A 22,663-nucleotide genomic window follows, 5' to 3' on the forward strand; every position below is an offset into this window, starting at 1 on the left:
CAGTATAGCCATTCTTATGTTCTTATGTTCTTATGTTTCTCCTTTCTAGAGGGAGAGAGAAATGCAGTTGACAAAGTCTCTGTCCTTTGATGCTACAAAATGGTTCCTTTGCTTTCGATGTGACATCTTGGATACCAGTCGAGCACTTTACCCTAATTAAGTCTTCTTTTCCTGTCTGGTTAGTTACACAGTGTGACACATGGCTAGAAAGGGTTAAACACCCTGCAAAATAAATAACCCTCAAAAGACTGTGGAGAAATAAAGTTTGTATTTTTGTGTATTTACATATGTATGAGTAGGGTCAACAACGTAATCAAAGTTACTGTCTATGCTGTATTCTATCATTTAAATGAATTGTAAACACGGGATATCTCAGTATTCATCTGTCTTTGAAATGTACTGTGAATGGTGGAGGAACAAGCAAATGGCCTTGTGTTAATTTGTATAGCTAAGTAGAGGTGGTGGACCTCCTTCAAAGTCATTTTAATAGCCTCTTGGTCTCTGAGGAAATCCCAACTTGTCAAAGAGCACAGAAATTGTATAAAAGATCCTTGGGTCCTGATTCTGTCATCTCTGATCTTTTTAGGCTTCATCAGGGGAAGTTTGAGTCATAAGACCCAGGTCCTAGTTATGCTGGTACACCCTGAATATGAGATTTGGAAGAATTATAATCTATGAACTGTTTCTGAAAGAACTCTTTGCAACTATAAAGCTCACCGTCTCAACTATGAATCTGAACCTCAATGAATTGAACTCATGTCTGTATGTATATTGATCTTTTAACCATACTCTCTCTCATTCTTTAATTAATTTTAGTTTAGTTAATAAGAATTGTCTGTAGTGTGTATTTGGGTTAGATCTGAAATATTCAATAACCTGGGAGGTGGTGTCCGATCCTTTGGGATTGGTAGGACCTTTTCTTTTATATAATGAAATAAGAGTTAAGAAATTTTCATATTTGACATAGTACCTGTGTCATGGTACAATTCCCCACTCTGAACCTTAGCGTCCAAAAGATGGGGTACCAGCATGAATTCCTCTAAGCTCAATTACTAGCTTAGAACCTGTAGCGCTGCCACCAACCAGGAATTCCAGTGCCTGGTACACTCTGGTCCCCACAAAACCTTGCCCGGGGGGCCCCAAGACCCAGACCCTCTGGATCTTAACACAAGGAAAGTAAACCCTTTCCCTCACCGTTGCCTCTCCCAGGCTTCCCCTCCCTGGGTTACCCTGGAAGATCACTGTGATTCAAACTCCTTGAATCTTTAAACAGAGAGGACAATTCACCTTCCTCCCTCCTTCTCTTTCCACCTCCCAGACTCTTCCTGAGAGAGAAAGTAATCCTGGCACAGCCTCTCTCTCCCCCTTCCCTCCTTTCTCCCCACCAATTCCCTGGTGAATCCAGACCCAGTCCCCTGGAGTCTCACCAGAATAAAAAAACAATGAGATTCTTAAACAAGAAACTTTTAATTAAAGAAAGAAAAAACAGTAAAAATTATCTTTGTAAATTTAAAAAAATGGAATAGGTACAGGGTCTTTCAGCTATAGACACTGGGAATACCCTCCCAGCCTAAATATACTAGTACAAATTAAAATCTTTTCAGCCAAATACACATTTGGAAATAAAGAAAACAACCATAAGCCTAATTCGCTTTATCTACCTAATACTCACTAGTCTAAACTTATAAGAGCTTGTATTGGAGAGAAACCTGGTTGCACATCTGATCCCTCTGAGCCCCCAGAGTGAACAACAACCAAAACTAACAGCACACACAAAAACTTCCCTCCCTCAAGATTTGAAAGTATCCTGTCCTCTGATTGGTCCTCTGGTCAGGTGACAGCCAGGCTTACTGAACTTGTTAACTCTTTACAATCAAAGAGATATAAAGTACTTCTGTGCTATTAACTTTTCTTATCTGTTTATGACAACCTGGATGGAGACTTGAGGCTGGATCACTTTAAGGGAACTGTGTTGTTTGGATTTCTGAGTAACCAGTAAAGTAACAAAGAAGCTGTTTTATGCTGGCTTGGTAAATCTAAGTATTGGAATATACACCAGTTTTTTGGGGTTTGGCTGACCCATTCTATTCAGTTCACCCTAATTGAGTGACCATAGCTGGCTCCCCACTAAGACGCTGGTCACACAGAGTTGCAGAGGTTTACCATGCAAACACTCTATATAACTTTATATCATAGAATACGCATATTATAAGTAGGACTAATACTTCTAGCACCCTACAAGCAGTCCATAAAGTCTAAACAGTAAGCACATTCCTATAGTATTAATATCTATTATAACAATACTAACAAACTTGTTCTGGGTTATTTCCGTTCACAGATAAGTCCTATGTGACTTAGGCTTTTATTTTACAGTGGATACCAAAAGGCTAAATTTTCCACCATCTCCTTAGGTTATCCATTCCAGAGCTTCACCTCCCTCCTAGTGGAATGGTATTTTAGGGGAGGGATAGCTCAGTGGTATGAGCATTGACCTACTAAACCCAAGGTTGAGAGTTCAGCCCTTGAGGGGGCCATTATAGGGATCTAGGGCAAAAATCTGTCTGGGATTGGTCCTGCTTTGAGCAGGGGGTTGGACTAGATGACCTCCTGAGGTCCCTTCCAACCCTAAAATTCTGTGAAAAGGTTGCTTGGCGAAAGGTTAACAAGCACTAATGTAGCAGATAAGGCACTAGGCTGAGACTCAGGAAACAAAGGCTCTGTTCAAAACTCTGCCATTACCATCCTATGTGATACTAGACAGGTCACTCAATGCTTCTATTTCCCCTCCCACTCTATGGGCTAAATATAGGTTGTAAGTTGGGGCCAAGACTGTTTCTTGCTATGTTTGTACAGGTTCCTGACAGAATGGGCTCTTAGCTGGCACTACAGTGTTATACATCATAGAACATGGGGCAGGAATGAGAGTGTCTGTGTAATCTTAGCTGGCATCACTTGAGTACTTGACTATGCAGCTTTGATTTATTTTGTAAAGGTAAAAGCAGCAAAGAATCCTGTGGCATCTTATAGACTAACAGACATTTTGGAGCATGAGCTTTCGTGGGTGAATACCCACTTCGTCAGATGCAATTCACCCATGAAAGCTCAGGCTCCAAAACGTCTGTTAGTCTATAAGGTGTCACAGGACTCTTTGCTGCTTTTACAGATCCAGACTAACACGGCTACCCCTCTGATACTTTGTAATGGTGTTATTAATAAATCCTCCTGAGCACAATGGAGATAATGTGCTCAGGGATGGTGGACTGCCATGAGGTCTTTCATGGAAATATGAAAAATATATGTAAAGGCTTCCATATCAAACAGCCTGGACATCCCTGCTAATTAAAAAATGGATGTGCATCCTCATAGGAAACTCAGTATCTCAATATAACCAGACAATACAAACAATATTATCCAACTCCTAGCTGGAGGCTCTCTCATCAGTCCAAAAAAGTCAAAGTCATTTGGCAGAATTCTGCTAGGCAATTGTTTTGATGGTTGCACACTTAGGATCATAAGCCACCCTGCAAGAAACAAAAATATTGGTTTGCTAAAAGTTCGTGACAAACCAAGGGTGAGCAGCTTAATATTTCTGGATGTTCATGACTGCCAAGTCCTAGACAGTTGGGGTAGATAGAATCCTTTGTATTATTTTGTGAAATTGCTGTTCATCTGGCACTGTGGATGTTTCCCCCTCTATCAGCCCAATAATGTCTTCTATGACCTGTTCTTCAAATTCTGCTGTCACCATGACACTGCCGCAGCCCAACAACTAGCTGTTGCACTGCTCAGTTGTTGAGAGGTTTAAGAACAATGTAATAATGTCTTGAGTTGTTTTTTTATTCCGCCTTCAACTTCATATTATTCCTTTTTGTCCTACCTTCTTCTGGGACTGCATGGAATTCCCTTTTTTCAAGCTAGGGAACTCCACTGAAGCCCTTTTATGTGAGCTTTCCCCTCTTTGTCTTTTCTTTTCTAGTTTATATACATTCACAATTACTACCCTCCCCTTTTGTTTCCTCCTCCAGATCTTATGCCGCTTCCCAAGATTTTATGTTGTTTCTTTAGTTCACAGCAAGGTCTTTTGGGTCACACTTAATAGTAAGTTTATAGCTGTAAACAGCTTATTGAAGTCTATAAATCTTATAAATACGCCACAGATATGAGTAGTTGTATATAGTTGGTTATATATATCCACATCAGCAGATATTATAGACGGATATAGGCCATAGTAATAAGCAATTCATTCACTTGCTGGACTGCATAAAATGTATAACACTATTAACCACTAACATCACATTTATTTGTGATTTCTTAACTCTTCATGGCCTATTTATAAATGAAGGCTAAATAGACAGAGTAAAAAATTCAATAGCTTAGGTGAGTTAGAAACCTTAGTCCCATTTTCAAGTGATGTAGGTATGAAGGGCCATTTTAAGAAGTATTTTGGCACCTAAAGCTGCAGATAGGTGCTGAATGGGATTTTTTCAAAAGCGGCCTAGGTACCTTAACCCCGCATTGATTAGGTGCCACGGGTGCTTTTGAAAATTTGGCTGAGCAGGTATCTGCATCTTTAGGTGCCTAAACTCCTTTAGAAATGTGGCTCTAAGGAATCCTAGTCCCAAGTCCTAGTCTGGATGTGGGAATGCCTTGGAGTCAAGGAAGAAAGATTTATAACAAGAATTTGAAACCAGGTAACATTACTGAAAAAAAAATAAACAGAAATCTTCCTAGCTCTGTACTCAGCCAAGGGCTGAGTGCCGGACGTGGACTTCATCTTTTTTTATTACCCCCACTGCTCCTTAGAGTCTTCTCTTAGAATCATTCCCTTGGGCAGATCTAGTGGGAACAGATGCAAAGGATTAAATTTGATTTTAAAAAAGATCACGTAGGGGTCTTTTCAGTTTGCTAGAAGACACCTTCTTCTCTTCTCTGATTATCATGTTTTCACTCTGTCCCCAGCAGGTAAATCTCAGGCAAGGAATGGCTGGGGACAATGATATTGCAGTAACAGAGTTCTTCCTCTTGGGTCTAACAGACCAGCCCAAGCTGCAGGTCACTCTTTCTGTGGTGTTTCTATCCATATAGATCTTTATCGCCCTGGTGGGAAATCTGGGGATGATCATCTTAATCAGGACAGACCCACGACTCCATTCCCCCATGTACTTCTTCCTCAGTAACTTGTCCTTCATAGATATTTGCAGCACTTCAACCATCACCCCCAAGATGCTGTCGACCTTATGCAATGAGAAGATCATTTCTCAGGGTACGTCCACACTACAGCTTAAAATCGATATTAGTAAAATCGATTTTATAAAACAGGGTTTATAAAATCGATTTTATGCGTCCACACTAGGGCACATTACGTCGGTGGTGTGCGTCCATGGTCCCAGGCGTCCATCGATTTCAGGAGCGTTGCACTGTGGGTACCTATCCCATAGTTCCTGCAGTGTTCCCTGACCCTTGGAATTATGGGTTACTACCCCAGTGCCTGATGGGGCTAAAATCACTGTCGTGGGTGGTTCTGGGTACAGCCTCACCCCCTCCCTTCCTGAAAGCAGCAGAAAGCCATTTCGCGCCTTTTTTACTGGATGAAGTGAGCAAACGGCATTTTACAGCAAGCATGGACCCTGGTCTGATCAGTACCTTGATCGTGGACGTTGTAAACAGTTCACGCATTCTCGTGCTGTCTATGCTGAACCATGAACAGCAAATGCAGGAGAGGAGGCTGCACCGACGGCAGCGCGGCGACGAGAGTGATGAGGACCTGGAGACTGAGTTCTCTGAAACCGCGGGCCCCTGCGCTTTGGAGCTCCTGATGGTAATGGGGGAGGTTCTACCCATTGCTCGCCGATTTTGGGCCCGGGAAACAAGCACAGACTGGTGGGACCGCATAGTTTTGCAGGTGTGGGACGATTCGCAGTGGCTGCGGAACTTTCGCATGCGTGAGGGCACTTTCATGGAACTTTGTGATTTGCTTTCCCCTGCCCTGAAACGCCATAATACCAAGATGAGATCAGCCTTCACAGTTGAGAAGCGAGTGGCAATAGCCCTCTGGAAGCTTGCAACGCCAGACAGCTACCGGTCAGTCGGGAATCAATTTGGAGTGGGCAAATCTACTGTGGGGGCCGCTGTGCTGGAAGTAGCCAAAGCAATCATTAAGCTGCTGCTACGAAAGGTTGTGACTCTGGGAAACGTGCAGGTCATAGTGGATGGCTTTGCTGCAATGGGATTCCCTAACTGTGGGGGGGGCCATAGATGGAACCCATATCCCTATCTTGGCACTGGAGCACCAGGGCACCCAGTACGTAAACCGAAAGGGGTACTTTTCAATGGTGCTGCAAGCACTGGTGGATCACAAGGGACGTTTCACCAACATCCACGTGGCATGGCCAGGAAGAGTTCATGACGCTCATGTCTTCAGACGCACTACTCTGTTTAAACGGCTGCAGCAAGGGACTTACTTCCCAGACCAGAAAATTACAGTTGGGGATGTTGAAATGCCTGTAGTTATCCTGTGGGACCCAGCCTACCCCTTGATGGCATGGTTCATGAAGCCATACACAGGCAGCCTGGACAGTGGTCAGGAGTTGTTTAACTACAGGCTGAGCAAGTGCAGAATGGTGGTAGAATGTGCATTTGGCCGTCTCAAAGGTCTCTGGAGAAGCTTACTTACTCGCTCAGACCTCAGCCAAACCAATGTCCCCTTTGTTATTGCTGCTGTCAAAGTTAGAATCAGGACTCACAATTTGTCAGACCACTTTGTTTTATTAGCACAGCGCTCTGCCAATAACATTCAGAATATGTGAGCAGCCATGCAAGGCCAAAACAGTCTTATTTATACAGATAAAAGAGCGGGAATCAGACAAAGGAACAAAGAAAGCAAAACTGTAAAATTCACCTGGGGCACAGCATGCATATCCTACTTCCTTACTAACTCTTTATGGATCTGAGGCTAATACTTCACCAATTGCCCTTAAATGGTGCAATTGTTCTATGTGAATGTCTGTATTCCTGACACCTGGATTGCAGCATTCCAACAGTTTTTCTTAAAGGTACAGACAGCATTTCTTTAATCCTTTCTATTTTTACAATATAATTCATTCTACTTTCACAATCCCTCCTTTTGGTCAAGCGCACGCCATGACCAACAATTACTGGGTTCCACAAATTAACCGTTTTTTATTTTTTTGTTTATTAGTGATATTTAAAATTATTATATTAGCACTTTGTTTTGGGGCAGCCATCTGGGTGACACAATTTTGGATACAACAGATTAACTGAAAGCATACAGAAATCACTAAGATTTCAAACAGGATAGTTAGGGCTTTCTGAAACAACCAGTTTTCTATGCCAGAGAAATTGAACAGGTTACTTAGCCACTTCCATAAAGAACTTAGCTCTTTATGAGGAAGATATGCGATTTGTTTTAAGTGGCTGTAGCGATTTATTACCTTATTGGTATTGTATAAACATACAACATTGTTTTCCAGTGAGAGCACAGGTCCCTCCTTTGGCCGTGAGCACTATGTCCAATGCCTGACGGTTCTGGAGGGCCACCTGTCCGATTGCCTCTGTTTTTTTGGCCAGGGCTTTTAAACTTTCTCTGGTTTTATTTGCCATTATTTAACTACTTAGGAGCCTTTTTGCCTGGTGTATTGCTCCCCCAAGTGGGGTAAAGGAGCTGCCAATAGCCTTTTTCCAGGTGTTATTACTGTTTCATATTGTGTTAAACAGACAAGGTCCTTTAGTGAGGTCTGGGGAATTGAGTGGGATAGCCAGGACAGGAACACCAGTTTAAGAGTGGGCTGGGATGTGGCTGCAGACCCAGCATTTAGAAATAATAAGGGTCTGAGCTATCCACACTTGCTGCTGGATAAAAGAATTGTTATTGTGTGCACCCCAGACCTTAAGATACCAGCAGCCGAGGAACAGGCGCTACCAGAGCTGCATGTTGGAGGCAAGGCCCTTCTGGTTCTGACAACCTCAACTGAGGGAACTGCACTCACAGTTTTATGTCCACCAGGCAGCAGGCGCTTGGCTCACTACTGCTTCTTCTTGGGCCTTGCTTTATGTAGTCATCTGCTTCTGGCAACCCTTACGAGAGCGTAGATTGTAAGGTATTGCAGGCTGTTCCTCTACGTCTTCTGCAAAGAAACCAAGAATTCTCTCTCTTTAACATGGTCCTTTTTAACATTTTCCACAAAGTTTAACTGCTTAATTTTTTTCAGCCTCTATAGTTAACTTTTTACTTTTTTTTTTTAAATTACTTGTTTATGTTTCAAAATGACACCTTTATCACCTTAGATTTTACCCTTTTAAGTATTGTTCCAGGGGTTCATGCCTGCACTTACTACTTTTTTTTTACTCCTGACACTATTCCCTTAGGGCTTTTAACCTGTTTCTTTTCTGTTGCTTGCCTGCTTGTCTGGGCCCGATCCTGCTTTTTTTTAATGAACCGTTTGTGAATGATATTGTGGTCATTTCACAATTTTGAAAGAAATGTTTAAGGAAAGGGACCAGGAAGGGTGGGGGCTAGTTGAGGAGCCCCCCCCCCCCGCCCCCAACCTTGCTGAATTGGTAGTGGGACACTATAAAGAATCAGTTTCTGAGGCAGACAACAAAGGGGAACAGAACAAGGGACTTTTTGTCCTTTTTACAATGAGATGGGAGTATGAAGGGGTTTGGATCGATCCGGGGTTTGGAGAACGGGGTAAAGGGGAGCGCTCGGTCTAGTGGTGGGAGAGGAGGCTTTTAATAAAGCTTTTAACTTATTATTTGAATAAGTGAGAGAGGCCAGTTTTGATTTTGTCCACCTATGATTTGCCTCTTCCCACCACTGCATGAAACAATTAACCTCTCCTTTAGCCAATTTAGTTTTAGGTTGGCCGAGTTTGTCCTTTAAGACGTCCACTCAGTCTTTGTTCCAAGATTTTAACAGTGGTGAGTTTTGGGATCCCCCTGAGTTAGCCTAGACCATTTTCCCAGAAATTTACAGGAGTCTTGACCCTTTTTACAGGAGTCTGGACCCATCCTAAATACATAAAATGAGCCGGCGTTCATTTAGGGAACTGTCCCGACTTAGACGTCTGGTTACCAGTACAGGAGGACTTTCACACACCAATCACACAAGAAGGAAATTCAGGTTCGTCAGAGCGATGCCTGCTGCAACACATAAAAGGAGCCCACAGGCTACTGCCTCAATTGCCCTTGCTTTCACACTAAGGGTTTTACCCAAGGTGTGGTGCAGCTGCAATTGTGCAGATTTCACTCACTCAGACCGCGGGGACAGGAACCCCTTGGTCGGCCGATCCCCAGACAGAGACAGCACCCAGACTCAAACACTCCACAAGAGGACAGATAGACACAGAGACAGGACAGTCCTCAGTCCGGACAAAACACAGAAATAATTACCTGACCAGATTCCTGATCTCAGATCCCGGGATCCCTACCAGAACAGAGTGGGAACCAACAGGTTCGATGGCGTAGACCTCACTGTGGCTGTGCGCCTTTCCGCTCTAGTGGGGGACCGCTTGGGCCAAATGCCCAGGTGCCGGCTGCCACGGTCATCCCACAAAAACAGTCAGGAATCACACAGCCCCAGTGAAGACGTTTGCCATCTCGGTGAAACCTCCAAATTGTCAAAGTTAGAATCAGGACTCACAATTTGTCAGACCACTTTGTTTTATTAGCACAGCACTCTGCCAATAACATTCAGAATATGTGAGCAGCCATGCAAGGCCAAAACAGTCTTATTTATACAGATAAAAGAGCGGGAATCAGACAAAGGAACAAAGAAAGCAAAACTGTAAAATTCACCTGGGGCACAGCATGCATATCCTACTTCCTTACTAACTCTTTATGGATCTGAGGCTAATACTTCACCAATTGCCCTTAAATGGTGCAATTGTTCTATGTGAATGTCTGTATTCCTGACACCTGGATTGCAGCATTCCAACAGTTTTTCTTAAAGGTACAGACAGCATTTCTTTAATCCTTTCTATTTTTACAATATAATTCATTCTACTTTCACACTGCTTGCTGTGTGCTCCACAATCTCTGTGAGAGTAAGGGGGAGACCTTTATGGCGGGGTGGGAGGCTGAAGCAAATCACCTGGCAGCTGATTACGCGCAGCCAGACCCAGGGCAATTAGAAGATCACACCAGGAAGCGGTGCGCATCAGAGAAGCCTTGAAAACGAGTTTCATCATGGGCCAGGGTACGGTGTGACTGCTGTGTTTCTTTCCCCTTCATGAACCTCCCCCACCATGTATTGACTCCTGCTGCAAGCAAGCTACCCTCCACCCTTCCATAACAGCTTGCTTATGGAAATAAAGTTACTATCTTTTAAAAACCTTGTATTCTTTATTAAAAGTCAGTCCCTGTAAACAACCCACCCTCCCTCTTGCTTTAAAAAGCATGTAATTAAAAATACACAAGTAGGGGTTTTGGAGGAGGATGGGAGGGAGGGAAGAAAAAGGCAATTAAGGAAGCCTTGAAAACGAGTTTCATCATGAGCAGGGTACGGTGTGACTGCTGTGTTTCTTTCCCCTTCATGAACCTCTCCCCCGCCCCATGTATTGACTCCTGCTGCAAGCAAGCTACCCTCCACCCTTCCATAACAGCTTGCTTATGGAAATAAAGTCATTCCCTGTAACCAACCCACCCTCCCACTTTCTTTGAATAGCATGTCATTATAAGAAGAGTAAGAGAAATAAAAAGGTACCCCGGGAGTGGTTTGGGAGGAGTATAGGAGGGAAGAAAAAGGCCATTAAGGGCATTTCAATGTAATGACAGCCTTTTGGTTGGACTGTCCACGGGGGTGGAGTGGGCAGGTGCAGAAAGCCTTCCCCCACGCGTTCTTACACGTCTGGGTGTGGAAGATATGGGACATGGTGAGTACTGAGGGAGGTTAAACATGGGCTGGAGTGGCACTCTGTGACCCCGCAGCTCTTCCACCAGACTTCGGAGGATGTCAGTCTGATCGCGCAGCAGCTCCAGCGTTGCATCCCGCCACCGCTGATCTTCCTACCTACACCTCTGATCTTCCTGCCGCCACATCTCATCTCGAGCGTCCCTCCTGTCCTCACGTTCACTGGCAGCGTCCCTGTACTTTGCGACCACGTCTTTCCACTCCCCCAGACGAGCTCTTTCACTGCGGGTTACTGCCATTATTTCTGTGAACATCTCCTCCCGTGTCCTCTTCTTCCTTATTCTCCTTATCTGACCTATCCGTCGGACTGGGGTAGGGAGGCTTGAAAAATGTGCAGCTGCATGAGTGGGGGAAAAGAGTGATAGAAGGATCATAAGAGATACATTTCACAGAACAATGGTTATACTCTTTCACAGTGAACTACACTATTCACCGTACGTAGCACATGTCACTTCACTACAAGGTCGCCTTTGGATTCTTTTAGTATTTAGTGCTTGCGGCTGTGGTGTCAGAGAGCAACACAGACGCAGGTCCGGGGATTACAAATCAGCTTGCAGGCAGACATGGTAAGGCATACATCTAATGGCAATTAACTGTACAACCTCTTCCTTTCCCCCGTAGCACTGGCTATTACCAGGTAACATTCATGCTTGGCAGCCAAACTGCTAAAAAGCACATCTTTTGCTTCTTTTCTTATGCCATCAGAAAGGTTAAGCACTAGAGGAAAATTGTGAATGGTTTTCCCCCCCACTCTGCATGTCTGCTGTAATGGCAGGTCACTGAAACCTTACCCCCTCCCCCTTTCCCCCTCTATGCCTTGGCAATTAGCAGCGAAAATTCCTGCTGCCCAAATGCTAAAAAGGTCAGCGCTATTAGAGACACCTCCCCGTAGAAATGGGCTGTTTTTTACCTCCCCCCCCCATGGCTAACTGCTAGGGAAGGATTTTTTTAAAGGCACATATCATACCTTAGTCCCAGATTTGGACCTTAGCGTCCAAAATATGGGGGTTAGCATGAAAACCTCCAAGCTTAGTTACCAGCTTGGACCTGGTACTTGCTGCCACCACCCAAAAAATTAGAGTGTTTTGGGGCACTCTGGTCCCCCTGAAAAACCTTCCCTGGGGACCCCAAGACCCAAATCCCTTGAGTCTCACAACAAAGGGAAATAATCCTTTTTTCCCTTCCCCCCTCCAGGTGCTCCTGGAGAGATACACAGACACAAGCTCTGTGAATCCAAACAGAGTGACTCCCCCTCTCCGTTTCCAGTCCTGGAAACAAAAGCACTTTCCTCTTCACCCAGAGGGAATGCCAAATCAGGCTAGCAAATCCAACACACACAGATCTCCCCCTGATTTCTTCCTCCCACCAATTCCCTGGTGAGTACAGACTCAATTTCCCTGAAATTTCCCAGTAAAGAAAACTTTAACAGGTTTTAAAAAGAAAGCTTTATATAAAAAAGAAAGAAAAATACATACAAATGGTCCCTCTGTATTAAGGTGACAAAATACAGGGTTAATTGCTTAAAAGAAATATGAATAAACAGCCTTATTCAAAAAGAATACAAATCAAAGCACTCCAGCACTTATATTCAGGCAAATACCAAAGAAAAGAAACCATATAACTTACTATCTGATCTCTTTGTCCTTACACTTAGAAACAGAAGATTAGAAAGCAGAAACTACTTCTCCAAAGCTCAGAGAAAACAGGCAGACAGACAACAAAGACCTCAGACACAAAATTCCCTCCACCCAAAGTTGAAAAAATCCAGTTTCCTGATTGGTCCTCTGGTCGGGTGCTTCAGGTGAAAGAGACATTAACCCTTAGCTATCTGTTTATGACACACCCCCCAAATTGCAGACAGTGGGGAAGCTCACTGGCGGCGATTTTCTTCTAGAACTTTAAAATAAACGGATTACTACAACACATGCACCTTTACATATACTACTAAGTATATAACTAACAGACTTTTACATTTTAAGAACACTTTTTAACTACTGAATTTTGGGAAACTTTTACGGGAGAGAGCATCAGCAACTTTGTTAGAAGCTTCTGTGATGTGTTGAATTTTAAAATTAAAATTTTGGAGAGCTAAACTTCAACCAAGAAGTTTCTTGTTGTTTCCTTTGGCAGTATGAAGCCACTTTAGTGCAGCATGGTCAGTTTGTAGTTGGAACCGCCGTCCCCAAACATATGGGCGTAGCTTTTTTAGGGCGTACACAATGGCATAGCATTTTTTTTTACTGACTGACCAGTGACTTTTTTTCTTAGACAGTTTTTTGCTGAGAAACACTACAGGATGGAAGTTGTGATTTGTTGCTTTTTGCATGAGCACTGCTTTTATACCACGCTTAGATGCATCTGTGGTTACTAGGAATGGCTTGTCAAAGTCCGGGGCCCTGAGCACAGGGTCAGACATGAGCATCGCCTTAAGCTGGGTAAAGGCCTTTTGACACTCATCAGTCCACTTAACTGCATTTGGCTGGGTCTTTTTGGTCAGGTTGGTCAGTGGGGCAGCGATTTGGCTGTAGTGTGGTACAAATTGCCTGTAGTATCCGGCCAAGCCTAAGAAGGATTGGACCTGCTTTTTGGACCGTGGGACAGGCCACTTTTGGATAGCATTCACCTTGGCCTGTAGGGGGTTTATGGTTCCTCGACCCACCTGGTGCCCCAGGTAAGTCACTTTGTTTTGGCCTATTTGACACTTTTTGGCCTTAACAGTTAGTTTGGCCTGCCTGATGCGCTCAAAGACCTTTTTCAGGTGTAGTAGGTGTTTGGGCCAGGAGTCTGAAAAAATGGCCACATCATCGAGGTAGGCTACTGCAAATTTTCCCATTCCAGCTAGTAGACCATCTACCAGCCTTTGGAAGGTGGCGGGTGCATTTCGAAGGCCGAAAGGAAGGACATTGAATTCATACACCCCCGCATGGGTGACGAATGCTGACCTTTCCTTGGCAGGTTCATCTAGTGGTACTTGCCAGTACCCCTTGGTTAAGTTTATTGTAGAGATGAACTGGGCATGTTCCAACTTTTTCAATAGCTTATCGGTGCGTGGCATTGGATAGTTGTCCGGACAAGTTACCGCATTTAGCTTACGGTAGTTCACGCAAAAGCGTATTTCCCCATCTGGTTTGGGTACCAGAACCACTGGAGATGCCCATGCACTGGTAGATGAGCGGATAATACCCATTTGTAGCATGTTTTGGATCTTCCGTTTTATAGCAGCTTGGGCATGAGGAGACACCCGGTAGGGTGGGGTTCTGATTGGGTGAGCATTACCTGTATCAATGGAGTGGTATGCCCGTTCAGTCCGTCCTGGGGTGGCTGAGAACAATGGGGCGAAGCTAGTGCACAGCTCCTTGATTTGTTGCCGCTGCAGACGTTCCAGGGTGGTTGAGAGGTTCACCTCTTCCACGCCATCGTCTTTTTTTCCGTCGTAGTAGACACCATCAGGCCACTCAGCATTATCTCCCTGGACTGTAAACTGACAAACCTGTAAGTCTTTGGAATAGAAAGGCTTGAGAGAATTAACATGGTACACTTTAGGCTTTAGTGAGGAATTGGGAAATGCTATGAGGTAGTTTACAGTTCCCAGGCGCTCTTAGACCGTGAATGGCCCTTCCCATGATGCTTCCATTTTATGGGCCTGTTGCGCCTTTAAGATCATAACCTGGTCTCCTACCTTGAAGGAACGTTTTCTGGCATGTCTGTCATACCAGGCCTTTTGCTCTTTCTGAGCATCCTTTAGTTTCTCTTTAGCAAGGGCTAAGGAGTGTCGGAGGGTGTTTTGTAGGTTGCTTACAAAGTCCAGAATGTTAGTTCCTGGAGAAGGCGTAAACCCCTCCCATTGCTGCTTCACCAACTGTAATGGCCCCTTAACCTCGTGACCATACACAAGCTTAAATGGTGAAAACCCTAAACTGGGATGTGGTACAGCCCTGTAGGCAAACAGCAACTGCTGCAACACTAGGTCCCAATTATTGGAGAATTCGTTGATGAATTTTTGTATCATGGCCCCCAAAGTTCCATTGAACCTTTTCACCAGGCCATTGGTTTGATGGTGGTACGGGGTGGCAACCAAGTGATTTACCCCATGAGTTTCCCACAGTTTTTCCATGGTCCCCGCCAGGAAATTAGACCCTGAATCTGTAAGGATGTCGGAGGGCCAACCTACCCTGGCAAAGATGTCTGTGAGGGCAAGGCACACAGTGTTAGCCCTGGTGTTGCCTAGAGCTACTGCTTCCGGCCATCGGGTAGCAAAGTCCACTAAAGTCAGTACGTACTGCTTTCCTCTGGGCATCTTTTTTGGGAAAGGGCCCAGAATATTCACAGCTACCCGCTGAAATGGGACCTCAATTATGGGGAGTGGCTGGAGAGGGGCCTTGACCTGGTCTTGAGGCTTTTCCACTCTTTGGCATACCTCACAAGACTGGACATAGTTGGCAACGTCCTTGCCCATCCCCTTCCAGTGGAAGGACTTTCCCAACCGGTCCTTGGTTCTGTTCACCCCAGCATGGCCACTGGGATGATCATGGGCTAAGCTTAAGAGCTTCCCCCGGTACTTTGTTGGAACCACCAACTGTTTTTGCGGCTGCCATTCTTCCCGGTGTCCACCAGAAAGAATTTTCTTGTATAAAAGTCCTTGGTCTATAACAAACCGGGATCGATTAGAAGAGGTGAGAGGCGGTGGGGTGCTTCGTGCCGCCGCCCACGCTTTTTGAAGGCTGTCATTTGCTTCCTGCTCAGTCTGGAACTGTTCCCTTGAGGCTGGGGTCACCAGTTCTTCCTTAGACTGTGGACTTGGGCTTGGTCCCTCTGGAAGTAATGTAGGTGATGGGGTTGTTTCCGTTGCTGGTGAACCGCTCTCCGCTGGTGCACCTGAGGTTATTTCAGGCTCTGGCTGAGCCTTTTGGGTATGGCTGTCTGTTGCTTCTGCCAGTTCTGGCTCGCTGGCGCCCTTTGGCGTTGAGTTTGAAGATGGGGTTGCAATTGCTGGTGCTGGTTGCTGTTCCAGTTCCGGGCCTGGGACTGGAGGTGCTGTGGCTGTTTCAGTGGTTGGCATGGAATCTGGATTCACTACCTCTGTCTGGGTCTCTGGTAACACAGACGGGGCCTCTGTGGATGGCTCAGGAACAGGAATGGGTCTGGAAGCTTGCCTGGTTTGGCTACGTGTAACCATTCCCACTCTCTTGGCCCGCTTCACCTGGTTGGCCAAGTCTTCTCCCAGTAGCATGGGGATAGGATAATTGTCATGGACTGCAAAAGTCCACATTCCTGACCAGCCTTTGTACTGGACAGGCAGTTGAGCTGTAGGCAAGTCTACAGCTTGTGACATGAAGGGGTAAATTGTAACTTTGGCCTTTGGGTTGATGAATTTGGGGTCAACGAAGGATTGGTGGATAGCTGACACTTGTGCCCCCGTGTCTCTCCACGCAGTAACCTTTCTTCCGCCCACTCTCAAATTTTCCCTTCGCTCCAAGGGTATTTGAGAGGCATCTGGGCCTGGGGATCTTTGGTGTGATGGTGGTGCAATGAATTGCACTTGCATGGTGTTCTTTGGACAGTTGGCCTTGATATGTCCCAGTTTATTACACTTAAAGCATCTTCCATCTGATGGGTCACTGGGCCGAGGTGAGTTACTGGAGACTGGTGAGGTGGAAGAGTAGGGTGTCTGTAGCTTTACTTGGGTGGTATGCGGGGTCTTTGGCTGTCCTCGGTTGTAGGGTTTATGGTCGGTGTGCCCCCTGGGGTAATCGTTTCCCTTGACAGTAGCTTTTTTGCTTTCTGCCACTTTCATCCATCTGGCTTCAATCTTCCCCGCCTCAGCGAGATCTTTGGGTTTTCCATTTTGTATGTACCGTGTGATGTCTTCAGGAACACCATTTAAGAACTGCTCCATTTGTATGAGGAGGTGCAGTTCTTCCAAGGTTTTAACATTGTGTCCTGATATCCAGGCCTCATAATTTTTTGCAACGTAGTAGGCGTGTTTGGGAAATGACACATCTGGTTTCCACTTTTGGGTTCTGAAGCGCCGACGGGCATGATCTGGGGTTATCCCCATTCTGTATTTGGCCTTGGTTTGAAAAAGTTTATAGTCATTCATTTGCTGCTTAGGCATTTCAGCTGCCACCTCTGCTAAAGGTCCACTGACTGTGACCTCAATTCTACCATGTACTGGTCTTCGGGGATGCTGTACCCAAGACAGGCTCTTTCAAAATTTTCCAAGAAGGGCTCAGTGTCATCACCTGCCTTGTAGGTGGGAAATTTTCTGTGCTGTGGAGCAATAATTGGTGATGGGTTGTTAGGATTGGCTGGAGTCTGTTGCTTAGCCTTTTCTAATTCCATGGCCTGTTGGTGGGCTTTCCTCTGGAGTTCTATCTGTCTTCTGTGGGCTGCCTCTTCTTCTCTTAGTTTTCTTTTGTGTGCTGCCTGTTTGATTTGTTCTTTTCTTTCTTTCATTTCCATCTTTTTTTGTTTTATTTCCAGTTGTCACCTGTGTTTAGCTTTTTTGATTTGTTCTTTGGCCTTCATTTTTGTCTTGGTAGACATGGTTTCTGTTTTCTTGTGTTGGGGTGCCCTCCGGTGTTTATCTTCTGAACTGCAGGCTCTGTTGCCTCCTAGAGTCTGCCTAGCAACAGTGCCTTTAGCTAATCTTCAATGTTAAGTAAACCTGAAAAACCACTTTATTTGCATGTATATAGTGCTGGTAATGACTTTTAATGGGAGAGCTATTGTCACAAAAGATTTTTTGTCACAGCTTAATGGTCTTTTGCCTATTATGCAAGCCACAAACTGCCAGAGAGAGCAGAAAAAAAAATTCTCTTTTAAACCCAAACTGTTTCTCTCTGCTAAAAAGCCCTTAGCAGAGAAGAGAAAAAAATAATATTCCTACTGGCTTCTGGATTTTGTCTATCCCACCGCTGCCACCATATCATACCTTAGTCCCAGATTTGGACCTTAGCGTCCAAAATATGGGGGTTAGCATGAAAACCTCCAAGCTTAGTTACCAGCTTGGACCTGGTACTTGCTGCCACCACCCAAAAAATTAGAGTGTTTTGGGGCACTCTGGTCCCCCTGAAAAACCTTCCCTGGGGACCCCAAGACCCAAATCCCTTGAGTCTCACAACAAAGGGAAATAATCCTTTTTTCCCTTCCCAACTCCAGGTACTCCTGGAGAGATACACAGACACAAGCTCTGTGAATCCAAACAGAGTGACTCCCCCTCTCCGTTTCCAGTCCTGGAAACAAAAGCACTTTCCTCTTCACCCAGAGGGAATGCCAAATCAGGCTAGCAAATCCAACACACACAGATCTCCCCCTGATTTCTTCCTCCCACCAATTCCCTGGTGAGTACAGACTCAATTTCCCTGAAATTTCCCAGTAAAGAAAACTTTAACAGGTTTTAAAAAGAAAGCTTTATATAAAAAAGAAAGAAAAATACATACAAATGGTCCCTCTGTATTAAGGTGACAAAATACAGGGTTAATTGCTTAAAAGAAATATGAATAAACAGCCTTATTCAAAAAGAATACAAATCAAAGCACTCCAGCACTTATATTCAGGCAAATACCAAAGAAAAGAAACCATATAACTTACTATCTGATCTCTTTGTCCTTACACTTAGAAACAGAAGATTAGAAAGCAGAAACTACTTCTCCAAAGCTCAGAGAAAACAGGCAGACAGACAACAAAGACCTCAGACACAAAATTCCCTCCACCCAAAGTTGAAAAAATCCAGTTTCCTGATTGGTCCTCTGGTCAGGTGCTTCAGGTGAAAGAGACATTAACCCTTAGCTATCTGTTTATGACAGCACAGGAAAGCAGCAACGAAGGAATGGTCATCTCTGTCCCCTTAATAAACTACATTACTTTTTACCAGGTGACCATGAACGATATCACTCTCCTGAGGATTACAGACAGAGAAAAAGAAATTATGCTTCTTGAATGCCAGCAATCCCCGGGACCATACGCAGCTAGGCTTTGTCATGCAATGATACCCGATTACGTGCTCCAGGCATGGCGTGGTAAAGTTTCGTACCATGGTGGACGGAATAAGGCTGCCCTGCCAAGAAACCTTCTGAAAAGGCTTTTGGGGTACCTACAGGAGTGCTTCATAGAGATGTCCCTGGAGGATTTCCGCTCCATCCCCAGACATGTTAACAGACTTTTCCAGTAACTTTAATGCCAGCTAATGCATGCAAGCCCTCATGGCAAATCAATCATTAAAACAAGCTTGCCTTTAAACTATGTTTTTTATTTAAAAAAGTACACTCACCAGAGGTCGCTTCCATGGCTTCATTGTCTGGGCTAGTGGCTTGGGGGGGCTGCGAGGGTAGTTCTGTCTGGGTGAGGAAAAGCTCCTGGCTGTTGGGGAGAATGGAGTGCTGTGTGGTCTCTGCCATCTCGTCCTCCTCTTCCTCCTCCACATCTTCGCCGTCCGCAGAATCATCAGCAATGGCTGAGATTACTACCCCCACCTCTGAATCCACAGACAAGGGGGGGCTTGTCGTGGCGCAACCACCTAAAATTGCATGCAGCTCCGCGTAAAAGCGGCATGTTTTTGGCCCAGATCCGGATCTGCCATTTGCTGCTTTGGTCTTCTGGCAGGCTTGTCTGAGCTCCTTCACTTTAACTCTGCACTGCACCGAGTCCCTGCTATGGCCTCTCTGCCTCATGGCGTTAGAAATCTTTTCAAAAGTTTTCTCATTTCGTCTACTGGAACGCAGTTCTGATAGCACAGAATCTTCTCCCCATGCAGCGATCAGATCCAATAACTCCTGTGCGTTCCACGCTGGAGCTCTTTTCCTATTCTCAGGAGACTGCATTGTTACCTGTGCTGCTGAGAGCTCCACGCTGGCCAAACAGGAAATGCAATTCAAAAGTTCCCGGGGCTTTTCCTGTGTACCTGGCCAGTGCAGTAGAGTTCCTTTACCTGTCCAGAGCGGCCACTGGTGCACTGTGGGATACCTCCCGGAGGCCATTAACTTCGATTTCCGTCCACACTAGCCCTAAATCGATTTTGTAAAATCGATTTTAGGGTTACTCCTTTCGTTTAGCTGGAGTACAGAAATCGATTTTAAGACCCCTTAAAATCGATTTTAAGTGCCTTGTAGTGTGGACGGATACAGCGTTAAATCGATTTAACGCTGTTTAAATCGATTTAACGCTGTAGTGTGGACCTGGCCTCATTCTGGGTGAATGGCACAGCAGTTCTTCTATTCAGGGGTTGTATCCCTGGAAGCCATCATGTTGGCAGTAATGGCGTATGATTGCTATGTCGCAGTATGTAATCCCCTGATTTATAATACAGTGATGTCCCATGCAGTTTGCCTTTGGCTCGTCACCGGTTCATACGCTGCTGGCTTCACCACTGCTTTCGTCCAAGTCAGCTGCACCTTCAGTTTATCATTCTGCAACTCCAACAAGATCCAGCATTTCTTCTGTGACATCTACCAGCTGCTGAAACTCTCATGCACGGACGCCCCCATCAATGAGATTGTGCTCTTTACTTTCAGCTTTGTCGTTGGCTTGCCCACTTCCCTGCAAATCCTCATCTCCTACTCATACATACTCTCCACCTTCCTGTGGATCCACTCTGCTGAGAGCAGGAGCAAAGCCTTCTCCACCTGTACGTCTCATTTGACAGTCGTCACTGTGTTTTATGGGAGTTCTTTGTTTATATATTTATGCCCTACTGCCACCTATTCACTGGACAGCAACATGGTGGTCTCTGTATTCTACATCATAGTGATCCCCATGCTGAATCCCCTGATCTACAGCCTGAGGAACAAAGAGGTGAAGCGAGCCATCAGGAAAACCATCAGCAAGAGGATTTCTTTGTAAAACTCACTGTTGAAAGATTGGCGTACTTCAAAAACTAGTTAGAGTATTGAGATAATTGATATGGCTCTTGGTTCTGCCCGGAGACCAGGAGCTGAGCTTGAAAGACAGAGGTGTAGTTTTGTAGATGGGAAAGGAGCAGGGTTTAAGTTGGTTATTTCAGGGTTAGGGAGTCAGCTGTTCAAGAAGATAGTGATATGTCAGGAGTTGAGAATGTATGAGATTTTCCCAGTACTTGAACTTCTGTAAGTGCAGCTTTTTCACCTACATAAGTGGCTGACTGGTAACAAAGTAGAAGGAAGACTGGGCTCCAAACCTGTTATGGGACTTGCATGAATTCCTAGAGTATGTCTGCTAGGCAGTTAGTTTTGTAAGGTCCAGCTTCTGTACACATACTAATGGTGTAGACATTGCAGCAGAAGTGGCAGCTCAAGCTAGCTGCTTGAGTACTAGCCTATCCTAGGTATTTACTGAAGTGAATAGCCTGAGCCACCCGCCCATGCTGCTATGGCTACACTGCTATTTTTAATGCACTAGCTCATTTCAAGCTCATGTCTACACATCTACTAGAGCTGGGACCTACACCTCCAGCAGCACTGTAGACATACCCTAAAGTGGGGAATTTTCTGTTTCTTTTTCTGGTTATGGTGACTTATTTTGCTTGTTTTTTAGAAGCATTGTCCTTACTCAGGGCACCTGAATGTTTTTCTTCCATTCTTATGTTCCTTAGCAGAGCACCAATGCCATGTATCATTCCTGCTTGCCACCACTAAGTGTAACTGTATGTAGAACATTAATATTTGGGCCAAATATTGCTGCTTCTCTGGTATTGACTTTGATGAAAAATGTTTTCAGTCCTATATGTGAAGGCTAACTTCCCTAAGAGTAGCAAATATCAACACCTTTCTATGTAAACCATGCATGCCCAGACCAACCTTCTTTTAAAAGAGATGATTTTTAAATATTGTATCTAATATATATCTATATAATTGTTTAAGGTTGTCCAGTTTGGTACAATTTGAGAAAAAATGTGGGGGTAGGTGGTGGGGCACATCAAGTCCCTCCTGATTTGGTAGATTTTTATTAATTAAATGACACCTCCCTTACCTTTCTATCACTAACTTGTCTATGGCATGAGATTTTTCAGTATTGTGCTCCCAGACTGTATAGGTTGATATTTCTTAACGCACCTTCCAATTTTTAATTTATGTCCTTGTTTACACTCTGTGAAAGTACAATAAAATCTCGCTAATTAAAAATCTAATACTTTGCTTACTATTAAACCTCTCTCACTGGTCAGCTGACCATTTGCTAATGGTAATGAACAGAGCTTCACAAGCTCACTGTGAAAGGGAAGAAAATATTTTGGTTGAGGATGCTTGAATGAGGTAATACATAAAAAATGAATAGTTTATTTCACAATTAATGCACAAATTTAATAATAAATGTTGTTCAACCAGCATATCAAATAATAGGATAAATTATTTGTTAAATAATGCAGGAAGTGAAAAATGCCCAAACAGATTGATAAGCAGTTTGATTAATAATAGTCAACCAGCTCCAGCTTCAGAGAACCTAACAATTACTGGCCATTTTAGATAGATTGCTTCTCTTTACTTCTAGGCAAACAGACATGTATTGGACACCTTATTTAGATTGTGAGATCTAGAGAGTAGAGGACCATCTTTTGTTCTGTGTTTCTACAGCACCTAGCACAAAGGAATCCTGGTCTATGACTGGACCGGTAGGCGCTACTACATTACAAATAAGAAATACTAAGAATAATCTATATGCTAGCATATTTTTTAAACTAAATCAGAATTTCTTTTATAGACTTCTACTTCTTCTATGGCCTATTTTGTTTCTTAATGGGCCATTACCTTGAATAATTCCTCC

General features: G+C 44.3%; 1 pseudogene; it reads left to right on the plus strand.

Moving 5' to 3' along the window:
- Window positions 1-4,980: 4,980 nt before the first annotated feature.
- On the plus strand, window positions 4,981-20,770 carry LOC127051407 (olfactory receptor 1019-like; annotated as a pseudogene).
- The last annotated feature ends 1,893 nt before the right edge of the window (window positions 20,771-22,663 follow it).

The sequence above is a fragment of the Gopherus flavomarginatus genome, chromosome 5 (assembly GCF_025201925.1).
Source record: "Gopherus flavomarginatus isolate rGopFla2 chromosome 5, rGopFla2.mat.asm, whole genome shotgun sequence".
Taxonomy (NCBI): Eukaryota; Metazoa; Chordata; order Testudines; family Testudinidae; genus Gopherus; species Gopherus flavomarginatus.